This window comes from Heteronotia binoei, chromosome 1 (genome assembly GCF_032191835.1).
Source record: "Heteronotia binoei isolate CCM8104 ecotype False Entrance Well chromosome 1, APGP_CSIRO_Hbin_v1, whole genome shotgun sequence".
NCBI lineage: Eukaryota > Metazoa > Chordata > Lepidosauria > Squamata > Gekkonidae > Heteronotia > Heteronotia binoei.
The window spans coordinates 117109633-117135023 of NC_083223.1; the positions used below are offsets into that span (position 1 = coordinate 117109633).

At 44.0% G+C, this 25391-nt stretch overlaps 1 protein-coding gene across 16 annotated transcripts in view; it reads right to left on the reverse strand.

Annotated features, from left to right (window-relative positions):
- Positions 1–23571, reverse strand: part of EPB41L2 (erythrocyte membrane protein band 4.1 like 2) — a 159783-nt gene extending 136212 nt beyond the window's left edge. For all 16 annotated transcript variants that reach the window (XM_060239360.1, XM_060239351.1, XM_060239316.1 and 13 more), the window contains exon 1: positions 23344–23571. The gene's annotated coding sequence lies outside the window, so the exon portion shown is untranslated. The remainder of the gene's footprint in view (positions 1–23343) is intronic.
- Positions 23572–25391: the final 1820 nt, after the last annotated feature.

Consider the following 25391-nt stretch of genomic DNA (forward strand, 5'->3'; position numbering starts at 1 on the left):
AACACTCAAGGTCTGTTCTGCAGACCTGGCTGCAGCAAACCCAGATGCCAGCTCTCCAGCCCTGCCCCAAACAACATGGGGAGAGCTGGCCAAGCACAACAAGCCTGCTGGTTCTGGGTCTCTCACCCAGGTGCCAGCTTCCCCCCCTCCCAAAACCAGAACCAGGAAAAGGGACAACAGGAGAAGGCCAAGAAACTCAACTGTTAAAAAAGTGGCCTTTTAAACAATGAAAATTAGGCCAAACAGCGCCCCAAGAACCAGAAGAGAAAAGGAACAGCAGCAGCACAACACAACAGCAACAAATCAAACATAGAATCCTTTTAAAACAGTAAAAAACTTAACTTTTAACAATACAGGAACTTTACCAACCCCTCCCCCCCAAAAAAACCTTCACTCTAACCCCAAGAAATCCAAGCCACCCAAATCAAGAAAAGTAAAAGGACACTGCACTTTTAAAAGTCCTCTCACTAAAGTAAGATACAAGCAAATTGGCAAACCCCCCACCCCAGGCCCCCACCCCCAGCAGAACCCCCTAACCCCAAATAAGCTACCCAGTACTCACCCACCCACATCTGGATAAGTAAAGGGACTCTGAGTCTTAAAAAGTCCTTTTACTAACTAAAATAAAAACAAGAACCCCAAGACTGTCTTACCTTAGACATCTTCTCTTCTCAAGGCAGGTCAGGAAAGGCTGAGAGAGAGCAGCAGCAGCTGAGGCCAAGGGCCAGCGCAGCACAATCTCTCTCTCACACCAACACAAAACACAACAGCAATGGAATGGAGTCCAGCCAGGCAGACTCTGACCCTACACAGAGCAGTTTCAAAAAATAGCACTGCTCTGTGATTGGCCAGAGAACACTGTTTACTTGGATACCCAAGTAAACAAAAGAACAAAAGAACAACAATGTAGCTGATGGCTGAGGGATTAGCCCAGCCATCAGCTACACAAAAGCCCTTCAAAGCATGCATTTGCAATGCATTTTGCAAATGCATGCCTTGGATTGGCTGCTGCGGCTTCTGTCCCCCTCCCCCTCCCTCCCTGATCCCAGGGAGGCTATGGGAGAGGCGGGAAAAGGCTTCCAAAGGCGGGAAAGGAAGCAAGCAGCTCCCCTGAGGCTGCAGAAGCTCCTTTTCCACCTTTTCCATTGACTTCCATATACTTCTGAATATCTATACGGAAATATACGGGGAGCCATATACGGCTCCCATTTAATGGCCTGAAAATGGAATCGGAAGTATACATTGCCGTATACTTCCAAATCAGGGGTGATTTGGCGGTCTATGTGGTTCAGTCGAACTGAATGCACACCCCTAGTACACATATGGCCAACATGGCCCAGCTCGACAAGTTCTCATTTCAGATCCGACCCTCATAACAAATGAGTTTGAGGTAGAGGTTTATAAAACCTGTGGTAGAGGTTTATAAAATTTTGCACTGGGTAGACAGGGTGCGCACAGAGAACATTTTCTCCCTTTCTCAAAATACTAGAACTCAAGGCTTCCAATGAAACTGATGGAAATTAGAATTTAGGACATAAAAATGGAAATACTTCTTTATTCAACAAATGATTAAAATGTGGAATTTGCTGTCAGAGAATTTAGTGATGGCCACTGAAATCACTCCACTTTCCAATATATTGGAGAGATGGACTCACATTCCATCTGTATCTGGAGAAGCAAGCAGTGACTCACAAAATCTGGTACCCTACCACCAATTTAGTCTTTAAGATGCTACCGGATTCTTACTCTTTTCTACTGATGATCACAGGCATATATAGCTTTAATGGGAGATTAGCCAGATACACGGGGGATAGGTCTATCAGTGGCTAATAACCATTGACTAAAGAGAACCTCCACATTCAGAGGCAATATGAATATGAGCATCAGGAGGCAACATCAGGGGAAGGACTCTGCTTCTATGCCCTGTGGTTGACCCTCCAGAGTAACTGGTTGACCACTTTGTGAGATGGGATGCTGGACTAGATAAACCACGAGTCTGATCAGCAGGGCTGTTCTTATGTTCTTTCTTTCTAATCAAAACTAAAGAACAGGTTCATAGGAGAATTTAAAATGTAAATTAAAAGAAACGTATCAGATTCAGTGTTATTACTAAATAAAAGTTGCTTTTTTCCTTAGCAAAATCAGAAAGCCGGGCCTAAGTGCCATAAATGTTTACACAGATCAAATTGCTTCTGAGAATGTTACACAGAATGGAGATAGGGTGGAACTGTTTGGTTGTCATTACACAATCCTGTAACAATTCTATTGGCAGAAATAACAAGAAATTGGGATGAGTAATGCAAGTACATTAGACAACAGCAAGAGAAACATACAAGTTTGTTGTAGGGATCACACAAAATGTTTGATATTTTATAGCATTTTTATATCTACCAGTACAAAATGATTTATTTTAATGTACAGCTTTAAGAGGATATTTTCTTTTGTATCCAGGAGAATGAGATTTGAAAGCCCTCATCATTGTCATTTTTAACAGCTGATTGTCACAACTTAATTTACTACATTCATTCAGGGCACTTAAGTGCTCAACATAAAAGCAACATAGTGTCACACCAGTGTCATAAGAGAGACTGACTGCAGACTTGCTTTGAGGGTTTTGTTCATTAAAACACTTATTAGGAGTCTGAGGGGTGCACAGGAGCACAGCAGCCTTGAATTTGGGCTAAGTCAGCAATAGAAATGAGAAGGCCTGGGGAGAAAACAGAAAAACTGGGGGGGGGACTGTTTCTCCCCATCTTTTTCCTAAGCTTTCTCCCCCAGAAAACTGAAAAAATTGATAATGGGAATATTTTGTTCTACAATGATATACAACCTGTTTATGACAAGGCGTTCATATATTCAATCATCCAATACTATTTCTAAAAATTATGTAACATGAAGACTTTTATGTAAGATGTAAGGCTATGAGGAGTATCAAATCATTGCCATTCCTGTACACTGAAGATAAGCAAATGCTAGAATACAAATTCAAATACTGAGAAAATATTGTGAGGATACAATTCTCAAATGCAAGAGAAAGATGAATTACTGTCTCTAGGGGGCACTGCAGTTGTCAGTAGAGAAGGGGAAAGGTTTCATCTCCTTTTTGCTTGTGAGTCTTTCAGGACCTTGTAGTTCCATTCGTAACAAAAAATATTTTTTTAAAAAAAAAGCAATTTCAATTTGTTATTATTTTCTGAATAAGCTGTACTTATAGCATATCAAATATAATACTTTTTGTGCCAAGCCAATTGATGCACATTGCATTTTATGTTCCCAAAGTAACAAAGTGACTTTCAATCCACAAAGAATACTAATATTGCATTTTTTCAATTTTCCCCTTTTTTTTCTGAGAGGGGAAACAGTTTTTCCCATGGCTTCAAAATTTCCAGAAATCATACATTTCTAGTCAGCAAATGCCAACCAGCTTATAAAGGCAGAAGAGCCAACTGGACAGAGGCCCAAGAGTAACTATGACTGGAAGACAAAGTGGACAATTAGCATACCAGGAGACACATCTTGTGTGCTCATATATTCTGTATATTAGTTTGGTGTCTCGGTTTTAATCAGTTGAATGGATCTAGAAAACTGTTACTATTATAATTTCACAAACCTTAAATTAGTCCATTCAAAAAGAAAGTGGTTTGAGGTTCATTATAAACTCCTCATAACCAGAAATAGGATCAAAAAATATGTGGGGACTTCGGGGGGTGGAGCAAGGGTGTGACAAGCATGACTGAACGCCATGCTCCTTTTAAATGCCCAATTGGGGGTTGGCAGCCATAACCAAAAAGGAAATTGGTTACTATCCACTGCACCTAAAAATCTGAATCAAATATTTTATACCAAAAACATAGGAGAAAAGCTAACTAAGATCCACCCTGGAATTTAAGCCATTCTTTAACAAAGCAAGAACAGAGCTAAGGTACAGGTAGAACCAATGAGTAAGACATAATGAACTTCAAGAGAAATAGGGCAAAAGGCAGTGAATAGGTTTTATTGTCAAACAGAAAACGGCCCATTGGACTTACCGTGAGGGGTCCTTCTCCTCAGAGGTTCGGAGGACATCTCTGTGGGTTATTCCTACTATTCCTTCAGGGAGGCAGGAACACTTTTTTCAACTTCCTGTTGGCGCCTTCGGAATAACCCCGCCCTCAGTTGTGGGACTCCGAAAGCAGTGTCGTCTTCCCTCTAACTAGAAGGACTATAAACACAACTAACAACTCGTTTTAACATGTAAACTGTAAACTTGAACTCCGATAATACTGAAAGTAACACAGTACAAGGGAGATAGGCTATAGAAAGAAACCTAAGCGATGAAAATGAATCTGGGAGTGGCGAGATGTCCTCCGAACCTCTGAGGAGAAGGACCCCTCACGGTAAGTCCAATGGGCCGTTCTCCCTCAGAGGCTGTCGGACATCTCTGTGGGACCTACCAGAGCAGTCCCCTTTAATCGGGTGGGTCTTCATCGCTGACCTCCCCCAGAACATGCAGTAATACCTTTCTCCCAAATGCTGCATCTGCTGATGCCATGGAATGGATCTTATAATGTCTTATGAACGTAGACGGAGAGGACCAAGTAGCAGCTCTACACACCTCTTCGACTGAAGCCCTATTCAGCAGTGCCGCGTTTGTGGAGGCACTCCTAAGAGAATGTGCAGTGATTCCTCCAGGTACCTGTAACCCTGATGCCCTATATGCTTCGCTGATACAGGCCTTCAGCACTGCACTGATGGATGAATTAGACATCTTGTCTCCCACTCTTGGAGGAGAGATGTTGATGAACATGGATTCAGTTTTTCTAATTGACTCAGATCTTAGAATGAAAATCTTCAAGGCCCTGCGCACATCTAACGTATGCCAGACTACCTCCTTTGGGTGTTCGGGTTCTGGACAAAAGGTGGGTAAGTAGATTTCTTGTGAGCGGTGGAACCTAGAAGCAGCCTTAGGAATGAAGGAGGGATCCGTGCGCAGAACCACCTTTTCTTTGTGGAACACGCAAAGACCCGCCTTCACTGATAAGGCCCCCAGTTCCGAGACTCGACGTGCAGACGTGATGGCTACTAAGAAGAGAGTTTTCATTCGCACCCATTTTAAGTCCACCTCTCGAAGGGGCTCAAATGGCTTCTTGGTAAGCGCTGATAAAACGGTATGGAGCCGCCAAGACGGAAAGCGATGGACTGTCGGAGGAGATTTCGATTTTGCCCCCTGCAAAAATAACTGGATGTGTGGATGTTGAGATAGCCTATACCCTCCAACGACCGGTAAGACAGTGGACAGGGCAGCTATCTGCCTTCTCAGCGTAGCTGGTTTTAACCTGGACTCCAGGCCCTCCTGTAAAAACGCTAGTATCTCCGCAATGGAAGGGGAAAGCGAAGGAACCTTTTTCCTACGACACCATCGGACAAAGGCCTTCCAGGTGGTGTTGTATATGCGAACTGTGGAGGGCCTTCTTGATGCTAGCATAGTGTCCGTCACCTCCGGAGAGTAACCTAGATTTCTGAATGTCTCCCGCTCAATCTCCACGCGGTCAGATGAAACCACCCCGGGTCGGGGTGCCACACCGGACCCTGATGAAGCATGTCGGGAGGAACTGGAAGTGACATTGGAAGGTCTATTGATAGCTCTGTCAACATTGAGAACCACGGACGCCGTGGCCAATAGGGAGCTACCATGATGATTTCCGCCTGTAGAGCTCTCACCCTCCGCAGTACTCAAGAAACCAGAGGGACCGGAGGAAACGCATACAAGAGACCTGGAGGCCATATGGCTGTCAAGGCATCTGTCTGTTCGGCTTCTGGATGGGAGAACCTTGTGAAGTACCTTGGTAGTTGCGAATTTGTGTTTGAAGCGAAAAGATCCACCTCTGGTAGACCCCAACGCTGGCATATGAGGTCGAATATGTCTGAGCTGAGGGCCCACTCGCCCTCGCAGATTTCCTGTCTGCTCAACCAATCTGCCTGTATGTTGTCCTGGCCTCTGATGTGTTCCGCCCTTAGAGAGGCCAGATGTTTTTCTGCCCATGTCAGAATTCTTGATGCTTCCCGGTGCAACTGTGAAGACCTGGAGCCCCCCTGGTTGTTCAGATACGCCTTGGCTGCGATATTGTCCGTTCTGACAAGCACATGCTTCTGGAACAATTGGGTCCTGAATGCAACCAGGGCTAGACGTATGGCTCTGATTTCCAGCAGATTGATGGGAAGCAGACTCTCGGACTGAGACCACCTGCCTTGGACTGGCTTGTCCTGAAGAGAAGCTCCCCAGCCCCCCAGGCTGGCATCTGTGAATACCTCCAGGTATGAGGGAGGATGGAACAACTTGCCCTGGCGAAGATGAGACAAGTCCGTCCACCATCGCAAACTCCTCTTGACTGACAACGGAATTATCAGATTTATGGCCTTTCTCTCCATTATCTGAAGTTGAAATGGTCGTAGGAACAGTTGAAGAGGCCTGGAATGGAATCTGGCCCATTGAATCATGTCTATGGTCGATATCAAAAGTCCCATTAGTTTGGCAAGCAACATCAGAGGTGATGATTTGCTCTGGATGACCCTGGAAGCCAAATCCTTGATGGCCCTGGCCTTGGACAGAGGTAGAAATAGCGAATTGCAAGTGGAGTCGATCATTGCGCCTAGGTGTTCCAACCTCTGACTCGGCTGAAGTGAACTCTTTTCTTTGTTCACCAGGAATCCGTGAGACTGAAGACACTGAATGGCCAGAGTTGTCCCCCGAAGGGATTTCTCTTTGCTGTTGGATCTGACCAAGAGGTCGTCCAGATAGGGGTGAATGTGAATACCCTGCTTCCTCAGCTGGGCTATTGGGTGAATTAACATTTTGGAAAAAACTCTGGGCGCTGTTGACAGGCCAAAGGGTAAGGCCCTGTATTGGAAGTGCTGATTCAGTACCACGAACCTTAGAAAACGACGATGAGAAGGGTGGATAGGGATGTGGAGATAAGCTTCGGTCAGGTCTATGGAAGTGAGGTACTCCCCTGACAATAGAGAGTCCATAATGAATCTCAAGGTTTCCATTCTGAAGTGACGTACTTTGACATAGCGATTTAGAAACTTGAGATCCAAGATGGCCCTCCAGTCGCCATTCTTCTTGGGTATGGTGAAAAGGATGGAGTATACGCCTTTCCCCTTCTCCAACCCTGGGACTAGTTCGACTGCTCGAATGTCGATAAGATGCTGAATTGCTTTTGAGGTGATGAGACGTTTGTGCTTCTGCTTGGGGGAAGGTGATCTGACAAATCTGTCTGGTGGAATGCGGTGAAACTCTATTGAATACCCCTCTTTTACAATTTCTAAAGACCATTGGTCTGCCTGAGAGGCCTCCCAGGCTTCTGCAAAGTGGAGTAGTCGAGCTCCCACCGGTACGTGACCGTAGTCATGCCTGCTTGGACTTGCCCTCTCTGTCAGGCTTGTCCATTTTGGAGAAGTTATTACGATTGAATTTGGAGCCGAATGAGCCTCTTTTGAAGGAATTCTTTGGTGTTTCCCAATTAAACTTCTTTGATTCAGAACGATATCTGGCCAAGGAATGTTGGGTCCGAAAGGACTGGGGGCCCCTCTTTTCATTCCTCCGAATGGATTTGGGCATGGCCTTCTTTTTATCCCTAGTCTCTACTAGGATCTTGTCCAAAGCGTCCCCGAAGAGACGATCCCCTTGAAAGGGATAAGCTGCCACTGTGGACTTAGAGAGGAAGTCAGCTTGCCAAGCCCTAAGCCACAGGAGGCGTCTAGCCACAGTAGCGGAAGCCATTGTTTTAGAGGCAAAAGTCAGTATATCTAAGGTTGCGTCAGCTGTGAATGACGCTGCCTTAAGGATGCGTGAGGCGCCCTCTAACATGCGTCTGTTGTCCTCTGGTAACCTCTGGAGTAACTTACGTACCCAAACAATGGACGCCCTGGAGACCAGGGAGGACGCGGAGGACGCCTTAACTATCATGGCCACAGATTCGTACAATCTCTTCAAGGTTGCCTCAGCTTTTTTGTCCAGGGGATCTCTAAGAGAACCCTGGCCGTCCTCTGAAACCAGTCCCGAAGACTGTAGAGCTGCTACTGGGCCGTCCACAGTTGGAGCTTGTAACAACTCATTGGTATAGGCAGGCAGTGCATATAACTTCTTTACTAAGTGAGGAAACTGCTTAAGGGAAGCTGGCTTTTCCCATTCTGCTCTAACCTGCTTTTCAAAGTATTCTGGAAAAGGGAAGACTTGTTCAGAAGCTTCCCCCCTGGGCAAGAACTCAGAATTACCACTGGTTCTTGACTTAAACTTCTTAGATTTAGCTACCTTGACTTCCTCATCAATAGGGCCCTCCTCAATTTCTAAGGCTGAAAGCGTTTTGGCTAGAAGAAACTGGTAATCTTCCTGATGGAAGAAACGACTAGCCTGTTCAGGAATTTTAACCTCCTCCTGTTCCTCCTCAGAGAAACATTCCCCCTCTTCCCTGTCTTCCTGGTCAGAGTCAGATGCCATAGTCTCGAGCTCTAAGGATTGGGAAGACTGCACTGGGGCCTTTCGCGCTGCCTTAGTGGGCCAGGAGAAAGAGCGGGGAGGGTCTGCAGGAAAGGTTGATCCTTGAGGGAGAAGCCCCAGCCGGGCGCAAAAGGAGCCCATTTCCTCCTGCATAGCTCTTCTAATAAAAAGCATAGCCTCTGGGTTCAGAGGGTTGCCCATTTGTACATTACCCCCGTCCTGGAAGCCTTCGATGCACGGTTGCAGGTAGTTCCGAGTCTCCGGAGTGCCTGCTCCTGGGGGTTGGAAGGTCTGAGAGCTACGCTCCGCACTTCCAAAATGGCCGCCGCTGCTTGCTGCCGCCCCGAGGGACGTAGCCTGGGCCTTCATTACGCGCCGTTTCTTGGCGCTGGCAGCTGGCTCGTCTGCGGCCGCGTCAGGAAGGGCGCGAACAAGCCGCAAAGGCAGGTCGGCTCCTTCGACGTGAGTCGGCGCTGCTAGAAGCGCGGCGCGCGACTCTCCCTCCTCGTCCGATAGGAAACCGTCCCTACTACAGGCCATTCTAAAACGACCCAGAACAAGTTTCCTCAGTAGTCTTTGATCAGCAAAGGCAGAAGGAAAAGGAGGGATAAGTAGATATGGAAAGGAAAGGATATGGATATTGAGAAGAAGAAACAGAGAAAAAAGGCTGAGCCTAGCCTTGTGCTGCTGCTCCTTGTAGAGGCAGGAACAAAACTGAGGGCGGGGTTATTCCGAAGGCGCCAACAGGAAGTTGAAAAAAGTGTTCCTGCCTCCCTGAAGGAATAGTAGGAATAACCCACAGAGATGTCCGACAACCTCTGAGGGAGAACAGCTTTGAGTTTCTTCTTTCTGTCCCTAGAAAAAAATCTTTTCAACCAAAACCATATCTGATGAACTGTGACTATCACACATTGGAGATTTTGTAATAAACAAGATAAAATAGGGTCTCCTCACATGGGAAGTGCCACTGAATTCAATGGGACTTTTTGTCAAGAATGCCTACAAGCATATTACAACTAGAGAGAAGATTAGCATCTTAATAATCAATTCATCTCTGAGAGCCCTAGATTTTTTAATGAGGAGTTTCTGGTTTCAGTGAACAACTACAGAACTAAAAAAACCCCACATTATTCAATGACACTAAAAATCATCATTCTTGAAAGTAGCCACTCTGCAACAGAAAATAATTCCCTCTGAGCATGTAGTATGCTGCAGCTGCCAAAGAAAGCTCCGTTAGAATACTAGCTACTACTAAATGGCAGGAGTATCTCATGAGGGAAACAAGTTTCTGAACATCAGGCAAAGTTGTAATCAACTGGCAACAAAAAAATGGGTTTAACCATTCTTCTGAACTTAGTTTCTTCCCTGCAGATACAGCTGTAAGTTGTTTTAGCCCATTTCCCCACATCTAGCTTCCAAAACCAGAAGTAATTCCAGTTTGGGGTTAGGGAAATGGTCTTCAAGACATTTTCAGTGAGCAAACAATGCAGGAAAGGTTCAATGTCTTTTTCTTCTCTCAGTTCTCTACAAGAACATTATCTTCATGCATATGTTCTTGAAAACAACTATCTGTGGAGATAACATGTTGTTGTAGAAAACATGTAGGGTGCAATTAGAAGTTGCCCACAAAAACTATATGCAAAACTCCACAAAAGCCACAAAAATCTCTCCCAGCAAATAATGCTATGATTAAGGTTTGTACTCTCAAGATGTAGCTTGGGCTTTTGAAGCATTCCAACACAACCAACTTTGCTACCACTCCCCAGATGGCAAAGCAACACCCAAGACACTAAAACTGAACCCAGAGGACATTGTAGCCTTCAGGCTACATCATCCTGCTATGCTGGCAGGTTACTTCAAAATACTTTTTCCATGTTCCCTTTGCTCACTTCCTTGCTTCTCTCCCTGACTACTATAGGTCAAAATCCAGGGCTCAGTATGTTACCACTACTGACAATCCCAGTACTACTTCTTGCCCCATTTTTGCCACAACAAGCTGCTGCTTCTGCAGTTGTTACCTCCACCCACCATATACTGCATTCTATCAGTTATTCTTTTCATCAGAGAGCAGCCACAACAAATCGACTGTGACTGGAACTCGAGGAAAGGAAAACAATCCTTGTGCTTGCCTCAGTGCAAAGACACAAAACTGTGAAATAAATCACTCTATAAATATTAGCTTGTATCATCCAAGAGGACTGTTTGTCTCGCTCCTGCAATAGCATGTATTTAAAGCTGGGGTATGGCAAGGGAGCATGGGCCTAAGGACTCTTGGCCAGTAACCTGTAGACCTGCCTTAGTAACCAGCCTTGAAGGACTAACTCAGTGGACATCAACCCAGAATTTTTTGTACTGAGTTGAAATTTTAAAGACTGTATTACAGTGCTGTAAGTTGCTTTGTGTCCCCACTGGGGAGAAAAGCAGGATAAAAAAAACTGAATAAAGTCAATAAATGTGTTGTGTTATGCACATATAGTGCAGGTAGGGATACTCATTCTCAAGACAAGTCTATGGCAATTAATATATTCATATCATTGTTTGCAGTCATACAACTGCAAGTCAGGCATGAGTGCTGTATAGGAAGCTAGACAAATTTGAGTCTGAAGTCCTGGAGGGAAAATGTCCTTCCTTTTCTGGATGAAGTGAGCTGGTCATCAGGTACTGCTGATGTCACAGGATTTCTGTTATTTGAAAAAACAGGTTAATAGAGTACTTAGAAGTGCCTTCCCATCCCACCATCCATCCCACCATCACGTTCATCTGGCTCAAAACATTTCTTCCATTGTGGGTTCTGCTAATGCTGATACATACTTTTGTAAACTTGAGGTTAGATTACAATTACATAAGGCTGCCCTTGAAGACAACTCTGTTAACCACACAGTTCAAAATGTGGCAACTCATCTTCTGACAGAGACTCACTGATCTATTAGGGATTCTGAAATATCTTCATTCTCAGCCTAATTGTTCCCAGCCTCAATTCAATGTATTGGTTCTTGGGACCCACCTCTCCCTGTATGAAACACTACAGCAACATCATCAAAAAAAATTCTCTGTGAGGTTTTAAACATACAATTTTCAGTAACTAATTCAAATTGGAGTGTCAATGGAACTCTGGTAAAATCAAATGCAAAGAGAAATAAAACAAATGTATCAGGCTAACTACACATATTGCCTAGCCTATCTTGAGGCTCATGGCATAAACCAGAGGTGGGGAACCTCCATCCCGAGGACCATATGCGGCCCTCAAAGTCACTTGGTGTGGCCCTCGGGGATTGCTCAGCCAATGGCAGCCTCTCTGGGACCTGGCTGGCCAGCGAGGATTGTGTGGCCCAGCCGTGCTGTGCAGCAGCCTCCCCAGGGCCAGGCAGGGATCACAGGGCCCAGATGCACTGTGCAGCAGCCTTCTTCAGCCCTGGCCAGCCGGCCAGAATTGCTGGAAAAATTAATGTCACAGTTCAGTTTGCACTTGATTATCCCAGATGGTGTGGCCTAATATGCTAATGAGTATGTGACCTAATATACTAATATTAGGGGATGTGGTCTAATATGCTACCGAGTTCCTGCTGGACCTATGGACCTGGACCTATGCATTTGCCTAGGGCGGCGGGCCGGGTGCGTGTGTGTGTCAGATTAGGCTCTCCCCACATGACTTCAAATAGAAAAACAATTATTTGCATTAATTTTGCTGGCCTGAATTATTCTCCCTTTGCGGAGCACTTTTTTAAAGTTGATAATTTTTTATGGCCCGTGAATGATGCTATAAATAACCATACGGCCCTTGGCAGAAAAAAGGTTCCCCACAACTGGCATAAACAATGAGATTCAGCCTTCTTCTCAGTGGAATAGAGCAACCAGCACAATCTGACGGAATAATATATAGCTGTAATCATGGCTGTTTTGTGAACATGACTGATAGATGCATTAGGATGAATATCTATGACTGGGGTAGATAATTAGCTATTGTTTGCATTAGATTGTTATTTCTGTCCTATTAAGTGCCAGAACAGAGATTATTTCTTAAATCTTTAATAAAACACTTAGCCCAACACAGGGAGCCATCCACAAACCACCTCAATTACAGGTATTTTTAGAGAATAGTGTTCAGTGTAGTGTGATCTGCTGGTGATATTAGTAAAAGGCTTCATGGTTCTGGTCACTCCATATAAGTTCAGTTATATATCATACATTTATAAGGAGAACAGGGGAAAAAACCCAATGATCTCATTAATGCTGTCCTATTTCATGTCGTCAGCTTTTATGCTGTACTTGTTTTATCTGTATTAAAAAGTAGTATATCACTATAGCAACTGAATGTTTTAAAAGGCTAATGCAATAATTCTTTGTTCTTACAGGGGCCTTTACATTACTCCTCATGACCAAGGACATGTTGCAACATTGCTTAGATCATGGGCTACACCTGCCATCAAGGTAGGTGGCTCTTTAGCTGCAATACCTGTTTGTTGTCATGCTGTCTGATATAACTAGAGCTAAGCACAGAGGGGCCGGAATTGCTGTAAGGCCTGGAAAAGTTACTGTCAGAGTTCAGTTTGCACTTGATTATCCCAGATGGTGTGGCCTAATATGTTAATGAGTGTGTGACCTAATATGCTAATATTAGGGGATGTGGTCTAATATGCTACTGAGTTCCTGCTGGGCTTTTTCTACAAAAAAAGCCCTGGACCTATGCATTTGCCTAGGGCAGCGGGCCGGGTGTATGTTTGTGTGTGCCAGATTAGGCTCTCCCCACATGACTTCAAATAGAAAAACAATTATTTGCATTATTTTTGCTAGCCTGAATCGTTCTCCCTTGGCAGAGCACTTTAAAATTATTTTTAAATTGATAATTTTTATGGCCCGCGAATGATTTTATAAATATCCATATGACCCTTGGCAGAAAAAATGTTCCCCACCCCTGGCATAAACAATGAGATTCAGCCCTCTTCTCGGTGATGATTACAAACAAAATGCAGTAATGGCTAGGATGTTCTTTTTAACATTTGGACCCTAGAGCCAATTTATTCAGCTGGGGAGTTATCCACTCATCAACTCAAATGACTTGTCATGGCAAATTTAGAGGTGGTGGGGCCCATTCACAGACTGTTCAGGCTACCTAATCCAGATGCCTGTGTTTCTCAGAATTTGTCAGTCTTTGGGGCACTGGTGCCACTCTTCACATGATGTGAAAAATGCCTCACTGACCAGCGTTCCCTTTAAGCTGAGTTAGTGTGAGCTAGCTCACAGATTTTTGGCCTCCAGCTCACACATTTTTGTCTTAGCTCAAGAAAAATAGCCCCAGAGCAAACTAATTTATGCAGTAGCTCACAACTTTAATGCCATTAGCTCGCAACTTTAATGCCATTAGCTCACAAAGCAGAATTTCTGCTCACAAGACTCCATGGCTTAGAGGGAACATTGCCACTGACCCTTTCTGCCAATTAGTAATTTCCCCAGACTTCTGCAACACAGTAGAATATCTTACAGTGGTGTTACTGACCTATCAGCACACTATATAGCTTAAGAAATATGCTTGTCCTGACCAGGATGGCCATAAAACTTAAGTTTTTAAGCTGTCACTACAGCAGAAGTATTTCATTGTATGACTACAGAAAAGCTATGTGCATGTAGGAAAATATTTTAAACAATCTGTGAATTTTAAAAGGCATCTTGTTAAAGTGAGCTTCCACCTGAAATGTTTAAGAGTTACTAGTAGTTATGCACTCTTGCTCCCTAATGTTTTGTGGGTTGTGCCCCCTGCACCATCAATTTAGACAGGGGCATTATGATACTGGCTGATTTGCTTTCAATTCCCTTCCTAATAATCCCCAGCATAGCATTGGCCTTTTTAATTGCCATTACACACTGGGTCAACATTTTCAGGGAGTTGCCTACCATGACTTCAAGATCTCTCTCCTGGTCAGTTACCACCATCAATATATTAAAGTTAGGATTTTTGGTCCCAATGTGCATTACTCTTGGCCCTGTTGAACCTCATTTACCACAGTGATACCCACTTGCCCAGTCATGAAAGATCCCTCTGGAGTGCCTCACAGACAGTCATCCCTGGTTCTCACCACCCTGAACAACTTAGTGTCTTCTGAAAACTTGGTCCTTTCACTGATTACTCCTAACTCCAAATCATTAATGGACAAGTTAAAAAGCACCAGGGCCTAGTACCGAACCCTTTTGTACCCCACTACTTACTACTTTCCAATGTGAAAACTGACCATTTATACTTACTCTGTTTCCCTTTAATTAATCAGTTTTTAATCCACAGGAGGACTTGTCTGCTTATCCTATGACAGCTCAGAATTTACTTAAAAGCCGTTGATAAGAAACTTTATCAAACACTTCCTGTAAACCCACGTAAATAAAAACTATTTAGTCACTCTGTCCACATGTTTGTTCACCCCCTTGAACTTTAAAAGATTAGTAAGACAAGATCTTTCCTTCCTCAATAGCTTTTGTTCTTCAATGTCTCTACTAATTCTATATTTAATATTGCACTCCACCAATTTACTCAGTTTACCGACCTGTTATTTCCAGGATCTCCTCTGGGACCCTTCTTAAAGATGGGGGTTACATTAACTACCTTCCAGTCCTCAGGACTGGAGGCAGATTTTAGTGAGAGACTGCATATTTTATCAAGGGATTCACAAATTCACATTTGAGTTCTTTCAGAACTCTTAGATGTATGCCATCTGGGCTTAGTGATTTGTCAGTTTTTCATTTGTCTCAGGCACAGGACCGCCTCTCTTGTCACTTCTATCCAACTCAGGTTTTTCAACACCCCTCCTGAAACTGGTGGTTCTGGAGTGGGCAAGTATCTCCCATCTTCCACAGCAAAGACAGAGGCAAAAAAAAATGCATTTAGATTATTTGCCATTTCCCTGCTATAAAAAATTTATCAGATCTGTGGTTCAGAATTTTATGATGCATCCTCCATTTTGTCCTGTTCAGAGACAACAACCAATACATAATTAATTTTAAAGGCATACACCCATATCCATCCCATCCTTTGCATATAGTTTCTACAACTGTTGAATGGGGGGGTGGGAATCACAAAGTGTCTCAAGTGTCTGAAACAAACACTATTTATGCAAGTAACAGGAAACAAAACTGTCGACAGGAAACAAGAGTACAACTTACTGATGATATAACACTATACTGACAAACATCTGATGCAGCAGTTTGGACAGAACATTAGAAGTCAAAGGTTGGATTGCAAGCATACTATACTTCCTGCATGGACACATTTTATCCTCCATATTGAAGGGCAGTATGCTTCAAAACCATGAAAAAACCATTCTAATGTTATATCATTAATGACCACAACAATATGTAAAAAAACTAAAAAGTATTATCAGAAGTCTATGGGGTATGACAGACTTAGGAAATCTAGATTCAAATCCTGAATGCAGCCATGAAGCAAAACAGGGAACCATAAACCAATCATTCGCCACCTAGCAAAGGGATGTCAAACTCATTTGTTAGGAGGGCCAGATCTGATGCAAATGGGACTTTGTGGGGCTTGGCTATGTGTGTCATAAAATGTAATGTGAAGTAGCAGAGATATAAACTTTATAAAGGACACAGACAAACACAATTAAAAATATTATTTTTAACTTAAAATATAAACATGCTTAAAACTCTTGCAATATTTTGTTTAAAATGGAAAGGTGGGGGAATAGTGGGATTTAGCAATGAAATTTTAAAATAAAACATCCAAGAAAAAGCACAAAGATCACAGCAGAAACTAAAAATATAAAATGCCCTGAGCCTGGGAAAACAATTAAATGGCACTGCCAGCTTCTCCCCCCACCAGAGGTCTATTCAGATTGGCAATGGTTCTCCAATGTAATATCCCCCTTTAGCTGTGGGTTTCCATGTTAGAGTACTCACTAGGTCAGGTCCATTCAGCAGTGACAAGCTGGCTCAAAGCATCAACCCTTTATTTGCAAGGACTCAATTCCAGGAAGCATGAGCTTCAGCTGGCTATAGGAATGCTGAAATGAAACTGATCTCCACTCCACTGAAACACATTGCAGCACAAAGTTACAAAGGAAACATGAAATGGATTCTCCATTAAGGTCTCTGGGCCCTATCTATCTTGGCACAGAGACCTTAATGGAAACTCCATTCCACATTTTCCTTGCAGCTTTGCTTCCTGCTGCAGCTGGCAGACAAAGCAGAAAGAGTAAGGAACTTCATCAGCCTGGAAGCTTCAAAGGGTGAGTACAGGAGGGAGAGGGAGGAGAAAAGAGCCCGATAGGCCTCATTAAAGCCCTGGGAAGGCCAGTTCTGGCCCATGGGCCAGACATTTTACACCCCTGACCTAGCACATATAACCTTCACAGGGTTATTATATACTGTCCCAAGTGTCCTAGAGAAAGAATGAGATGTTAATTTTATAGAGTATTAATCAAGAAAATGGCCACCATGGAGGCAGAACCACACAAACAGAGGAAGCCCTAAGGGGTAACAAGAGGAACAATTAAAAAAAATGCGCTGGAAACAAGGAGTGATAGAGTGAATACAATTAACAATATGTGGTGGCAGCTGGCACCAAAACTGTATTTTAATCTGTACAGGCTCTCCAAGGGCCAATCAGAACTTCTGATGGGCAAAAGACTAACCCACTTTCTCAAAATACTTGGTGGGCACCAGGAAAAAACTATCAGCAGGTGCCAGGATGCCCAAGGGTGCTGCACAGATGACTTTTGCATTAGACTATAGCCCTCCCTCCCTCCCTCTCTCTCTCCCCCTCTACTGTAGGCTAAATTTCATGTTCCAGGATAAAAGCTCATGAGAAACTGTTCAATAAATTGTTCATTTCTAGAAACTTTCTTTCTTGTTAAATTATAATCATCTATTCAATGATAACGTTGCTGCTTCCCAGTAAACAGGGGTTTTTTTCTTAAGGGTGAAACCTGTTAATATTTTTGTCTGCTTGAGGCTCTTGGAAGCTCCATGGCCATTCCAAGTCAATGACTGGATATACCCTTCTTTGTTTTACTCCCGTGATCCCTACTCACGCAATAGAACTGAGTAAAGATTTAAAGTGAATAAACACAATCTTCCAAATCCTGTTCTAAACTTGCCCCTAAAAAGACCTAGACCAGGTAGTCCCCTGTGCAAGTACCAGTCGTTTCCGACTCTGAGGTGACATTACATCATGACATTTTCATGGCAGACTTTTTATGGGGTGGTTGCCATTGCCTTCCCCTGGCATCTACACTTTTCCCTCAGCAAGCTGGGTACTCATTTACTGACCTCAGAAGGATGGAAGGCTGAGTCAACTTTGAGCCTATCTGAACCCAGCTTCTGCTGGGATCAAATTCAGGTCATTACCAGAGATCTTGAATCGCAGTACTGTGGCTTTACCACTCTGCTAGTATTTCCATTGCCGCCACCCAACTGTAAGTGCCTCTCTCTCCCTGGAGAATTAGGATCCCAATACTTTCTTTCAAACAATCAGGGATGGAAGGATTTACCTGTTCCTCCCCCTACTTTTCCTTTGACAAACATGACTAAGGCACAATATGGAAGCAGAAATCAGACTTCCAATATTCTAACTATAAAGGTTTAATAAACATAATTATATGCACACACATAATTTCTTTATGCAGCAGAACTGAGTAAAAATTTAAAGTGAATAAACACAATCTTCCAAATCCTGTTCTAAACTTGCCCCTACTTTCTCCTTGGAGGTACAAGAGCTTACAAACAGTCCTATTAACTTAATTCTCAGAGTTGGTACATCTCCTGCTGCCCAACATGATCAAAATTGAGTCCCTAACCTAGCCCTTCACGACTTGAGACCAAATAGCCAAGAGCAACTAACTGCTTCTTGTGGCCAGGGGATCTATAACCTCCCTTTCCCAACCCCTGGGGCAGCAGGAAGGCAGAGCATTTAAACTCTGCATTCCTCTGAGCATTTAAACTCTGCATTCCCTGATGCAGTCTCTAGCTAGGGTGTTGTTCTCCCCACCTTGTGTTATTTGCATTTGTAAAGAACCAAATTGCTCTAAGTCTGTAAGAGTGAGTCAAGCCTGAGCTGCTTTTCCCTAGTGTATCAACTAACCGTGAAATATGTTCATTGATTCCTCACAACAACCCAGTAACATAGCATTACAGTGAACTTGGAGTAGAAATTCAAAAGTGCATATTAAAAATATTCTACTAACTGGTCAACTGACCAACTAGATCAGGGGTGGCCAACGGTAGCTCTCCAGATGTTTTTTGCCTACAACTCCCATCAGCCCCAGCAAAAAACATCTGGAGAGCTACCGTTGGCCACCCCTGAACTAGATCACTCTACACTAGATCACATTCATTTACCATAGTCTAGCTCAGGGGTGGGGAACATTTTTCTGCTAAGGGCCACTTGGATATTTATAACATCATTCATGGGCCATACAAAATTATCAACTTAAAAAACAGTGATCCGCTGAGGGAGAACAATTCAGGCCAGCACAATTAATGTAATTAATTGTTTTTTCTATTTGAAGTCATGTGAGGAGAGCTTAATTTGGCACACACACATCCCCCGGACATGCTACCTTAGGCAAATGCCTAGGTCCAGGGCTTTTTTTGTAGAAAAAGCCCAGCAGGAACTTATCAGCATATTAAACCACATCCCCTAGTATTAGCCTCTTAGGTCACACACTCATTAGCATATTAGGCCACACCATCTGGGATAATACAGTGCAAACTGATTGGTAGTTGAACTGGTGGTAGCTGGCTCCCACCCCCCCACCCCTGTCACCCCTCCCTCCCTCCATGGGGAAACTGCAGCTGCTCCCAGCAGACCTTTAAAGGCACCCACATACCCCAGCAGCAGTCCTTCAGAATGCCCACCACTCAGCCTCTACAGAGAGAGAGAGAGAGAGAGAGAGAGAGAAAGGAGGGAAAGGAGAAAGGGAAAGAGATGGAAATAAAGAAATGGGGGGAAGAAAGGGAAATGAAATGGAGGGAAGAAAGGAAAATAAAGAAATCAGGGAAGAAAGGCGAATTAAAGGAAACAAAGAAATGGAGGGAAGAAATAGAAGGAAAGGGAAATAAAAGAATTGGGGGGAAATTTACCTAAACTGTGACAATGACTTTTCCAAGCCCTGCAGCGATCCTGGCCAGCCAGCCAGGCCCCAGGGAGGCTTCCGTGATCCCCACCAGCCAGCTGGGCCCTGAGAAGGCTACTGCACAGCACAGCTGGGCCCCATGATCCTCGCTGGCCAGTTGGGCCCCAGAGAGGCTGCCACGTGCCTCAGCTCGGCCCAGCAATCCCCAAGGGCCAGACCAAATGATCTCAAGGGCTGTAGACAGCCCTTAGTCCAGACGTTCCCCACCCCTAGTCTAGAAGATCTATGTGGCCACACATAAGGAATGTTATGATTAACTTCTTACTGTAAAACAAAGTCAACTGCTGGACAATTTTATGGTAAGTTATCCCATGTTGCCTAGGGGATGTGACCGTATTTTGAGATTAATAAAAGATTAATAAATACAAATATGGAACCCATATATAAATGGTCAAAAATATGCAGAAACTGCTTTTTTAAAAAGGAGGTAATGACACAATACTGTAAGCCAGATGAGTTTGTCTAAATTGCATTATTAAACTGAGTGCAAAAGAGCATATGATGAAAAATTAAAAGAATAAAATAAATCTGTTAGTGAATGTAATGGTTAAATTTTGGCCTCAGACCAGATGCTGGCCCTTTAAACCCAGGCCTCAGTCCCCAGAGCATCTTCCTTGGCCTTCCCTTGGTGCTTTGCTCCCTTCCCATTCTGTACCATCTGCAGCCAGATGGTCTTCAAGGTCAGACCCATGCAGAGTGCATTACAATAGTCTACCCTTGAGTGTACAGTGGAATGTATCCACATGGACAGACAAGAAAAGGAGCAATCTTCACAGCTAAATGAAGAAATCATTTTAAGCTGAATTAATCTGCTTCAACGATAATCACTCTTTACTGATTCAGTGATGGTCCATTGAACCTTGTCATATATGGGAAGCACAATGCTCTCTTCCACTTCTGTTTAGTCAAGATTTCATTTCTGTTTGTTTACCTCTAACCACCTAACCACTGCAGCCAGACTTATGATGGCCATAAATCTATGAGATGGTATCCATGCAAAGTAATATAACATCCCATCATCATCACTACCACCCATCATGCCCAGAACAAGACAGCAAACTGAAAATACATATTGATAAAGAAGGCCAAGTGAAGGTCTTTAAATGGATCAACAGCAATGAAATCAGAGGGGGAAAGTCTACTGTTACCTTGAAACATATGTCATCTAATAATCAACCTTGCTAGATTATATGGGCCAACAATGATGACATTGGAAAGCTAGGATTATAGCTAACTTCCTCTCCAACCTTAGACCTCTTCTAAATTCAGTTCTAAATTAAACTTTAAACTTAGTATAGTGGTGCTGTCTGTGATTATTTGCAACAAATTTTCAGGATCAGAATGTAATTACACATTCCATTTATATAGAAGAGATAGGTACCTCTAATCTTCTGACGTCCTGAACAACACAACTGGAAACTGTTGAACATTAAACAAGAGTTGATTTTGGGATAAATAAATGGAAAGGGGAGAAAAAATTGTCCCAGCTATGGTCCTCAGAGACCCATCCTCATCTCTTGAGAGATAACATCCCAGGACAAAAACCTACTTCTTAACTAAATGGTAATTTAACCACAGAAATCCTTGTAAGAGCTACTGCCATACGTGGTCTTCTCTCACAGCTCCTCACTCATTCCCCAAACATAACAGAATAACAGAAATATAATAACAGAACAGAAATATACCATCCAGCCATCTTGCAACAAACCTCTCCAGAGCTTCTCTTCAGTTTAATGGCCCATCCGTGCATAAAGTCGCTCTCACTCATAAGACACGCAGCAAGCAGCTCACTAGCCAACTAGATGATGAGCAAAACATACACAATAGCTCTTGGCGCAAAAAGTGGTTCTTTATTCACAACATAAACTCTGTGATATGAAATCTCCATTCTGAGAGCACCCTCACCAACAAAACACATCAAAAGTGTACAAATATGTATTATGATTATTAGATTTGTAAAAGTCAGGAGTGGTAGAGATTAAGTCAATCATACTTCCAATTCTGAGAGAGACATTGATCCCCAAAGTGGATTACACTGTATTTTACAGTCAGGATAGGACTCCTGCACCACCACTTTAAACACCTATAGCAGGGGATAGAGACTTCAATGATGCATTCACACTACACTAAATAATGCATTTACATCTGGATTTTTACTGTGTAAGAATAGTAAAAATCTGGATTTAAAATGCATTATTTAGTGTGGTGTGAATACACCACAAATGACCCCCTTTCTGGAGCAGTTATATTATACCCTCCAAACTGGGAATGTAGGGAGCTGTTCTTAAATAACTGTCTTCAGTGTCCATTAGCAGCATTCAGCCACCACTCCTGGACAAGTCCCGGGAGGAGTTGACAAAAACGTTTTACTATATTTTTTAAATGTATGACAAAGGTGACTTGGGATGGTATGCTTTGGAACAGAGTGCAGACATCACAATATTTGCTTTGCATTAACAACTTTTGTCAATGGCTACAGCCATAAAATATAGGAAAGGCTGCACATACTGAACATCTAACGATTCCAGTCCCATCCCATGACAGCTTCAGGCAGCTTCCATTACCATGAGGCAGGCCAGGAAGCATCATAGGTCAACCATTTAGATACTAGTTCCTAAGGGTAGCCGTGCTGGTCCACAGTAGAATACCAAGATAGAAGTTCAGTAGTACCTGAGACACAAACAAGATTTTAGGTGTATGAGGTTTTCAGAGTCAAAGCTTATACCCCCAAAATCTTGTTGGTCTCTAACGTGCTACTGGACCCGAATCTAACAATTTAGAGATCGCAGAGCTCATGCTTGCCAACCACTCGCACTAATTCCTGTGTGTGCATGCGAGAAAACGAGGGAAATTTGAAAAACAACAAAAAAAGACTGGCTCCTGAACCATGCAAAGACATCTCAGCAACAGAAACAACACCTTGCCAGGGTTAAAGCCGCCAATCCTCAACGAGAAGGGAAAAGGCTTGCTAGCAGAGAGCAAAATATCACGCCCACTTGACGAAATATTATCAAAGCAACAGTTTGACCGGGGCAGGATTTTGTGGTGCATCATGTGTCTGTCTCCTTTACACACTCTCCACAAGACTTTCCCCTCGTATTAGGGAAGGAAGCGGATTTCCCGAGGTCAGCAGCAGCCCAGAGGACACGCATCTTGCTCGGTGAACTCCTGCTGCCGCCTCCGCCTCTTCTTCCCTTACAGGCTGCACGCGGGGGATCGGCACCCCCCCCCCTCCTCTCAGAGAGGCGGCGGCGATACCAGCTCCAACCACATCACAAGTCAGGCCCAGAGGAGCGACAGAGCGGGAAGGAGGGCGAGAAAGAGGGCTAAAGAGGAATCTCTCCTCCTCCCTCCGGCTCCTGGGAGTTTGAGAGCAACGCCCCCCTCTCCACCGGGAACGAGAAACAAACAGGAGCCGGTGTTCCGGTCTAAAGGCGGCGACGTTCAGCTCCACCGAAGGGTGGGGGGGAATCCAGATGCGCCTAAAGATGACCACCCCTAATGAAACCTGACTTGCAGACCACAGTTCGAGTTCCCCCACTTCCTCACACTCAGTTCCTCACAAGCGCCAACTGGTTACGTGTTCCTGTCACTACTCCTTCCAGCACAGCGGAGGAGGGGAAGACTCTGCTCCAAGCCCCGGGTTGGACGCACCCTCCCCCCCACCCCCCCGCAGCGAAGCCCGCCAAAAGAGGAGTACCACTAACTTTGCCCTGCAGGGCTGATTACCTCACTGGACGCTTCCCTTCGTTGTCGTCCTTACGGTCTTCTTCCCTTCCCTTTCCTCTCCCCTCCCCGTCTCCTCTGTCCTCCGCGCCGCCGTCTCCCTCTGTCTCATTCGAAATTCCCTGGCCACAGCCGTCAGCACAACACCAGCTCAAAGGCTCCGGCGGCGGGCACTCCCAAGCTCAGACCTAGCCACTTCTCAACGCCAATCGAGGGCTCCCGCCAGCCCTGAGCCCTGCCTACTCCCTCTCGGCTTTGCTTTCTATCCATCAATCACAATCTCTCTCCCTTCCTCCCTCCTCCCGCTCTTTTCCTAAACCATGCCTACGATTGCTTCTAGCCTGGTATTTTCAACTGCCCCGCCTTGACGCCCAAGCATTGCCTCAGGATACCTAACGTTGACACTCCGGAAAAACAAAGACGAAAAAAGGGACACATTTTAAAATAATCTGCACTGATTTTAGTCGGAGGTAGTTTGTTTGTTTTTGGAGAATAAACGTTATAGATGGAGTGCAAATAAAGGAAAACGTTCCTGACTGTTACCATACAGTAACTCGGGCCGCCAAACTACAGTTGGGAACTGGAGTTCTTCCGGATTACAACTGATCTGTAGACTACAGAGATCAGTTCCCCTGGAGAAAATGGCGGTCTTGAAGGACTATGGCATTACGTGCCTGCTGAACTGCATGTTCTTCCCGAACTCCAGCCCCCAAATGCCCAGGGATTTCCCATTCCGGAGTTAGCAACCCAAATTTTAGTGAGGTAACTACTGAATACATGATCCATTACTTTCTACCTATAATTCTAGATCATTATTATAATTATCAGTGAATTGTCACAGCCAAATATTTGACTGGTAGATGGTATTCTGCAGTTCAAGATTTAACCAAGTTCTTGGAAATTGCAGATGTATCTTCGCAGGATTCTTGCTGATCTGAGCAACAATGTCTTCTGGAGCTGAGTTGGTGTTCAATGTCCAGGTATTGCTCCAAGGGCTCCTGTGACAAGTGGCATGATGTTAACCTTTTCCCAGAGGTGAGATGATGGTAGTGGTGGTGGTGATGATGATTTGTAGCAGTCAGATATTTTACTAGTAGCACCTTAAAGACTAACAAAATTTGTGTCAGGGTATGAGCTTTCAAGAATCACTGCTCACTTCTTCAGATACAGTTAGAATGTGAGTCCATCTGTCCTTATATCTTGGAGAGTGGATGCAAGAACAGATGGACAGACCATGGATTTAAATTCTATCTGTAAGTGACCACTGATCCACAAAAACTCATAACCTGCCACTAATTAGTCTTTAAGAGAAGAGATTGGATTTATACTCTGCCCTTTACTTGGAGTCTCAGACAGGCTTACAATCTCCTTTCCCTTCCTCTCCCTACAACAGACACCCTGTGAGGTAGGTGGGGCTGAGAGAGCTCTTTCAAGAACTGGCTGACCCATGGTCATTCAGCAGGTGCATGTAGAGGAGTGGGGAATCAAACCTGGTTTTCCCAGAACCCTGTGCATTTAACCACTACACCAAACTGGCTCTTTAAGGTACTATCAGACTTCTGTTGCTTTTGTTGTTGTTGTTCAGTCACACAGTCGAGTCCAACTCTTTGCGACCCCATGGGTCAAGTCACACCACACCTTTCTGTCTTCCACCATCCTCTGAAGTCCTCTCAAATTCATGTTAGTTACATCAGTAACGCTGTCCAGCCATCTTATATTTTGCCTTCCCCTTCTTTTGCCTTCTGTCTTTCTACAGACAGACTAACATGACTACCCATCTCAAGATATATGACTGGTACAAGGTGTTCTGAAATTCAGGATCTAGCCAAGTTCTTGGGATTTGCACGTCTCTTTGCAGAACCCTTGCTGTTCCAAGCAACACTGTCTCCTAGAGCTATGCTGGTGTTATTTGCTTAATGCCCAGAATGTCTTGGTGTTTCTTGAGAATTCTAGACACTTCTCTAAGGCCTCCAATGACAACTGGCACAATGGTCACTTTCTTTTCCCAGAGACTCTCTAACTCTGGGCATAGGTCTTGGAATTTTGTAATC